The sequence below is a fragment of the Benincasa hispida genome, chromosome 5 (genome assembly GCF_009727055.1).
Source record: "Benincasa hispida cultivar B227 chromosome 5, ASM972705v1, whole genome shotgun sequence".
In the NCBI taxonomy this organism is placed as follows: domain Eukaryota; kingdom Viridiplantae; phylum Streptophyta; class Magnoliopsida; order Cucurbitales; family Cucurbitaceae; genus Benincasa; species Benincasa hispida.
In genome coordinates, this window is record NC_052353.1 from 4543182 (window position 1) to 4550790 (window position 7609).

Below are 7609 nucleotides of genomic sequence, written 5' to 3' on the forward strand. Positions count from 1 at the left end.
AGCTCAATATATATTTTTTGGAAATTATTGTACTTAACCTGCCCACATTTTTCATTTCTGTATTTTGCCATTTCATAAACTTTTAAATTCAGGCTTACATACCATTATGAAAATTGGTCTTTATGCTTTTAGATTTTATTCATTTTGTCCCATGTACTAGCAAAACTTTTATTTCATTTTCATTTTTTTGTTTGTTTTAATATAATTGAATAGGAGGATTCAAACCACAAATCTATTGACCGCTAATTTATGTTGGATGATAATTGAGCTATTCAATATTTTAATTTTTGAATTCTTATATTTTAAAAATGTTTGATTTGATCTTTGTATGTCTTAAAAGGCGATGATTTTGGTAATTTCTTTCAGTTTTATCTCGGGGTATTCAAGTGATCTAACAACTCGAACTACCTAACTTAAGTCCTTGAGGATCTTGGCGTTCTATGCCTTCGATCTTAGTGTGTGACCTGAAGATTCCGTCAGTTTTGGCTTCAGTCTTTGACTTGAACATTCCGTCGATTTCAATCTCAATGCTCAACTGGCTTTGATCTCCACCCCCTATTGGCTTCAATCTTAGTGCGTGACCTGAGTATTCTGTCGGCCTTGGCTTGAGTCTTTAACTTGAACATTCTGTCGGTTTCAAACTCAGTGCTCAACTGGCTTTGATCTTCGCGCTCTATTGGCTTCGATCTTAGTGTGTGACCTGAGGATTTCGTCGGTTTTGGCTTGAGTCTTTGACTTGAACATTCCATCGGTTTCAAACTCAGTGCTCAACCGGTTATGGTCTCTGCCCTCTATTGGCCTCGATATTAGTATGCGACCTGAGGATTCCGTTGGTTTTGGCTTGAGTTTTTGACTTGAACATTTCGTCGGTTTCAAACTCAGTGCTTAACTGGCTTTGATCTCCGCCTCCTACTGGCTTCGATCTTAGTGCGCGACCTAAGGGTTCCATTAGTCTTGACTTAAGTCTTTGACTTGAACATTCCGTTGGTTTCAAACTCAGTGCCCTACTGGCTTTGATTTCCACTCTTTATTGGCTTCGATCTTACTATGCGACCTGAGGATTCTGTCAGTCTTGGCTTGAGTCTTTGACTTGAACATTCTATTGATTTCAAACTCAGTACTTAACCGGCTTTAATCTCTACCCTCTATTGGATTCAATCTTAGTGCATGACCTGAGGATTCCATCGGTTTTGGCTTGAGTGAACATTTCGTCGGTTTCAAACTCAGTGCTCAACCAGCTTTGATCTCTGCCCTCTATTGGCTTCGATCTTAGTGCCCGACCCGAGGATTATGTCGGTCTTGGCTTCAATCTTTGACTTGAATGTTTTGTCAGTTTCAAGCTCAGTGTTCTACTTTATTATTATTATTATAGTTTAATTTATTGAAATTATTTTATTTTATTTTAAATTAAATTAAAAGTTGGGAAATAATTGTTGGGGTTGATGCCCTAAAGTCTCGTGTCCTATAGTTTGTAAACAGTATGTACGAATGCTTGTGTTGCTAATATATGATATTTACTTCATATCTTGATTTTTGCTCAGTTGCTTGTTTTATTTGCTTTACCACAAACCAATAAACATAAAATCCCTGGTTATTTGTATGTGACTCAAGCATGTATGTGGTGACATACAAGTGGATCATGCCTTGAGTGATAACCAAAATGGTCTGTAGTATATGGATATAGGAGGAAAACCTTATCCTGGTAACGCTACGGATGCGGCCCGCTTTGTGGAATGGTCACAAGTGTTGTGACTTGTCATAGATGGTCTGATCCTGATCATTCGTGTTGGGGACATGCGAGCAGGGGCGTCTTATACAAAGAGTTTGTATAAGATCTGACCACGAAGTGTTAACGTCTCGTTATATAACACCGTTCATGATAGAGACTTCACTTCACTAGGATGACCATAGGTAACATGACCTCAATCCTGAGTGAGTTGGAAACTCTTGCCATTGAGGGCGGTCCTTTGATTTGTATGGGTGCGAGTGGCCAGTTCGCCGATTCAAATCTATTATTTTGGGGATTCATCTGATTTGGGAGCTGGGAACTCAGCTACACAAGATAAAATTTACTCCTTCCCCGAGGCAGGGTAAGCAGATAGACAGCTCCCATAAGGGCTGATTCCAGGGCTTAAACGATGTGGCGCCACACACCTTCTCTTGGCCTGAGAGGTGTTCACACATAGTTGGATTGGACTATGTTGTATTGTTCATTAGAGGAATCAATGGTACTTAAGAAGTGAGATGTAACTACAGGGGCATAACAGTAATTTGGCCCAGTTGTACTTATGAGCATCTGTGAAGAGTCATCGTACTCATGATTGGTTATATCCGATGAACACAGAAATATATCTGTGGTAAGAAGAGTTCAGCTGTTGATCTTTTATAGAATGTCTGACAGTTAACGGATGGTGGATCTCGTGGCTAAAGAGTTTAGTCAGCTATTCATGTACCGTTAGAGCTTTGAGCCACAGGTCCATTAGGTCCCCTGGGTAGCTTGGATAAAGTCGAGAACCAGTATTTTGGTTAATTTGAAATGTTCAAATTGACAAGAAGAAGTTCGATTATATATGATTAATTGGACTGGTTAATTATATATGATATAATTGGCTAAATGTATGAGATACATTATTTTAGAGGAAATTAGATATAAATATGATTTATATCAAGCAGAGGAGAAAATATTATAGTAGATATGTGATATCAAACTATAGAATAAAATATAATATGATTATATTTATTAATTAATTAGTTGATTAATTATATGATAATTAATCCAAAAATCGCGTTTGGACGTGGGTTAGTGGGAATGAGTTGGTTATTGTAACCGATGAAATAAAAATGAAAAAAGTTTTCATTTTTGCTCCATTCGTCGATCTTCCAAAAGAATTCGTGGGATAATTATCATATAAACGATCGCATTGGAGAATTGTAATTATCCATTCATCGATCGCATTGGAGAATTGTAAACGATCACTTACATAAAACGAGAGCCTATACGATAGTCCTCTCAGCTTAAACAATCGTCTACCTCGCGCCTAAACGATTGCACGCTATTTCCTACACGATCGGATAGTTTCTCTAAACCATTGTATAGTGTGCTGATTTTGCTAAACGATCGTTCAGTAAATCCTACACAATCATGTAGCTTCTCCTAAACGATAAGTAGCGTGCTATGCGATAGCGCTTTTTTCCCTCCCACTTGCTTATCGCCTACACGATTCGTGTTTCCTCATTTCTCTACCAAATTCACAAAAGATCACCCTTTGGGTTTTCACTCCGAGAATACCCGGGACTTTTTTGTGGTGGTGTCGTCCCTGCGGCGTTCGTGTCCGTGCGTTATTCGTGCTGCTGTTGTCGATGCTGCTACTGGGTGTTGGTAGATCGCGTGGAGGTTTCCGCTGCATTGGAGTTCCAAAGTGTGAAGAATGTCTTCAACTGGTATGGAACTCTCTCCCTTGTTATTTATCTTGTTCTTAGCATGCTGATAATTAATATTTATTTGCATAACTGTATGTTGAATGTATATTGTTGAATTTCGATCACTGTGAGATCAGAGCGATCGTAACGCGCTCATGGAACTCTACGATATGAGATCCTTCAATTGGTATCATGGGCAGTAATATCGTTATCGAGTCTATATTCAAAGTTTGTTTGAAGTTTTGAGTCGTTCGTCGAAGAAACAGATCTGTGCAAGCGTTGCATAAACGTGGTACGCGATCTGGGCAAACGTTGCTGTTCTTCGAGGAAGGAGGCGATCTAGGGTTGATTAAATCGTGCAGAAGATGTTCTACGCGATCGCTGCTGATCGCATCGTAAAGATGAAGGAGTACATGATCGCTGATGAACGTATCGGTTAAACGATGGGGAATGCGATCAAGAGTTGGTTGCATCAGGTTGACAATCGAATACACGATGGCTAAGTATCGCGTCGTGTAGACGATGAGATGCTTGCGGGTCGCTTAACGCACGGGCGCACTAGACGATCGTTTAGGTCAACAAGCTTCATCGCTTAGTAACTGACTAAACGATCGCTTAGCATCACAAGGTAAATCGTTTACATGGTTACACGCATCGTGTAGACGATGAGATGCTCGTGTATCGTTTAAAGCGCACGCGTTAGACGATCGTTTAGGTCAACAAGCTTCATCGCTTAGTAACTGAATAAACGATCACTTAGCAATGCAAGGTAAATCGTTTACCTGTCGTCGCGCTACACGATTGCATAGACCTGTCTCTTATACACATCTAGATGTGTATAAGAGACAGAACGATCACTTAGCAATGCAAGGTAAATCGTTTACCTGTCGTCGCGCTACACGATTGCATAGACGATCAGGCTTCGCAGCCTCGTCGTCGTCTACGAGATCATTTAATTATGCTCCAATCGTATAGTGCGTGCTGGACGATCGTTTACCTACTAGAGTTTGCTACACGATGAAGACCTCATAGTGGTTCAAGACCCGGTTCGCCTATGAACCGGTTTGCTCGATGAAAAATGTAATAGATAGGGTTTTTTCATTCCGATTTTTTGTAAAGGCTCATCTCGGTCCATTAATCCTTTATTTATTACATGTAATGTATGTTTTTATATGTCATATGGTATGCATATATAGTAAATCCCACCTTAGGTTATGCAATGGTCATGCATCATCTCTTTATTGTAATTGTTATAATTTAGAGAAGCATGATTTTAATTATGTAAGAGCATGCTCATGCATCATATAATATAAGAGTTATATTTATGTATGCATAAAAAGCATTGACATGCATCATCTTTATATTATAATTTTTATAGTATAAGAGTGAATGATAACATGTTTGCTTGGTTGTTACGCGTTATATAAAAGTAATATATAGTAATGACTGGACATTGCATGAAGCATGACACATAGGTTACTTTATAAATGTTATAAATGCCTTATTGTGCGCAATGGTTTTAGTTGTTTCTTTTTAAAAGTTAAAGAGAAATTAGAACTAAAAGAAATAAGAAAGATATGCATGCTCACTTAGGTTTAATTCATGGTTTTAAAATGTTTAAAACTTAGATCACATAGACCCAAGATCACGGTTCTAATATGATTAGTAACCCTAAGGCTTTAATCTTTTAATCAGTTTAATATGATTAAATTGGCTAATAAAAGGTTAAAGTGTAGCAAATCTATCTATAAGGGACCTTTTGTTTAAGGCGGGTTCTGTCTAGGCTGGGGTATTTAAGTTGACAGAAACGTAACACCCCTACCTGAGAACTTACCTGGAAAGGTGAATTAGATAGATTTGATGCATGCATGCAAGTTAAAGATAGTTCATTAAAGTATTTAAATGTGACTACTTGAACTTGTTAATATTTCATAGACAAACATTGTTTATGAGCAGGGATTAAAAAGACAACTTAGACTAAAATCAGTAGCCGGATTATCTAGGTTAATGAACCCCTAGGTAGAACACAATGGGAGGTACTTGGGGCATAAGATGCTTCACTTAAACCTTTCACGTTTCTCCTAAATAGTCCACACCGTGAGATCTACCCTCGGCCTCGCGACATCTTTGGCGTGTCTCCCCAACGGATGGTGTTTGGGTAGGTCAATATCAAGGTGGATGGAGAGAGTGTTCATATTAAGTGGGAAGTGCGACAACATATTCCTCGGTCTCCCTCGTTAGGTTGAATAAAGTTACTGTGCATCGCCTCGAGGCACCCTGGGAGTGTCCCCCTAAAGGATGACAGTTTTGCACGTTTCTTTATTTGATCTCCTATAAGAGGATAAGGTAACTTAGTCTTTTGTCCTAATCTGCTTCTTCCCTACGTGGGCTTATTAGGGCGAGACTTTGGCACCGAAAGCGAGGGGTTACACTTATGTGGAATAGTTAAAGGTTAACGATTCTAGACCGAAAAATGGTGGCTATTAGGTTCAGTTCCAAGAGTTGGTTCTACCTAATGGTTGGGAATGTCTCATCCTAGCGAAGGGGCAACTGATCACCCCACCGGTGGCGTTTGTCCTGCCTCACTGGGGCATTATTGCAAAATAGAAGTTTATAACTTAGGGTACTTGAAACTATTTTGCAAAATTGATTGGTTTAAAAGTGGTTTAGCAAAATCTAATCAAATTTTGTTCGTATTTTCAACAACATTTTCAAATGGAAACAACCACATTAGCATTGTTAAGCGTTGAAAAACTTACTAGCGATAATTTCACAACATGGAAACACATGATCACGACGATCCTGATAATCGAGAATCTCATGTTCGCTCTCACTGAGGCTTGTCTTCCTACTCCAGCTCCTAATGCCACTCGAAATGTTCGGGAGGCATACGAGCGATGGACAAGGGCGAATGAGAAGGCTCGAGCCTACGTCTTGGCAAGTCTTTTTGAAGTCTTGGCTAAGAAACATGAGCCTATGGTCTTAGCGCGTGAGATCATGGAGTCCCTGTGGGGGATGTTTGGACAACCGTCCGAACAACTTATGCATGAGGCTCTTAAATACATATTCAACTCCAAAATGGAAGAAGACACCTCTGTTCGTGAATATATGCTAAACATGATGGTCCACTTTAATGTGGCAGAATTGAATGGGTCTACCATCGATGAGGGCAGCAAGGTTAACATAATCTTGCGTTCTTTGCCAGAGAGCTTCCTACACTTTGTTAGCAATGTGGTTGTTAACAAAGTGAAATACAACCTTACAACTCTCCTCAACGTGTTACAGACATACCAATCTTTACTGAAAAGTAAGGAGAGGTAGAAGGGTGAGGCAAACGTTACTTCATTCTTCAGGACGTTCCATAGAGGTTCGACCTATAGAACGAAGTCTGCACCTTCTACTTCTAACTCTGCAAAGGGGAAGAAGAAGAAGGGTGGTAAGGGAAAAGGGAAGGCACCTGCTAACCCACCGTCTGTCGCCCCAAGGAGGCGTCCACAAGTTGCTAAGGGAAAGTGTTTCCACTGCAATCAAGATGGACACTGAAAGAGGAACTATCCTCGGTATCTGAAAGAGAAGAAAGTAGCCAAGGATAAGGCCAAGGCCGATAAAGGTAAATGTTATTTACTTGTGCTTGAAACCTGTTTAGTGGAGAATGATGATTCAGTCTGGATAATTGATTCAGGCGCCACTAATCATGTTTGTTCTTCTTTTCAGGAGATTAGATCTTGGTGACAACTGGAGGCTGGTGAGATGACGATGCGAGTAGGCACCGGGCACGTCGTCTCAGCTGTGGTAGTGGGAGGACTCCAATTATCTTTATAGAATAGGTTTCTTATTTTAAATAATGTGTATTTTGTTCCTGAACTAAAGAGGAACCTTATTTCTGTAAAGTGTTTATTGCAACGTAAATATACTATCTCTTTTAATGTGAATAAAGCATTTATTCATAAAAATGGTGTTTTTATTTGCACAGCAAATCTGGAATCGAATTTATATTTGCAAAGGCCGTTAGCCATTAATTCCCTCCATAATACTGAAATGTTCAGAACTGTCGTAACTCAATCAAAATGTTGATGAATTTCTCCAAAAGAAAATGCCCAACTTTGGCATCTACGTTTACGGCACATCAATCTTAATAGGATTGAGAGATTGGTGAAGAATGGACTTGAAGGAACTCTTATTCAAGAGT